The following is a 244-nucleotide window of genomic DNA, read 5'->3' as shown; positions in this document are numbered from 1 at the left end:
ATCTGCTGGAAAGGGGGCCCGGCGAGCTGTAGACAGTCCAAGAGGCTCCTGGAAGGCATAGAAGATGACTTCCTGAGCCAGGTAATAGCCCTACCAGAGGAGAGGCCATACTGGACTTATCATCACCAATGTAAGCGAGCTCATTGGTGATGTCAAGATTGGAGACAGCCTGGGCTCCAGTGATCACGCAGTGGTGGAGTATGAAGTCCGGAGGAATGTGGGTCAGGCAAAGAGTAAAGTCAGG

This window comes from Cariama cristata, unplaced genomic scaffold (genome assembly GCF_000690535.1).
Source record: "Cariama cristata isolate BGI_N322 unplaced genomic scaffold, ASM69053v1 scaffold19579, whole genome shotgun sequence".
NCBI lineage: Eukaryota > Metazoa > Chordata > Aves > Cariamiformes > Cariamidae > Cariama > Cariama cristata.
The sequence above is the reverse complement of the archived record's forward strand: the minus strand, read 5'-3'. Positions refer to the sequence as shown.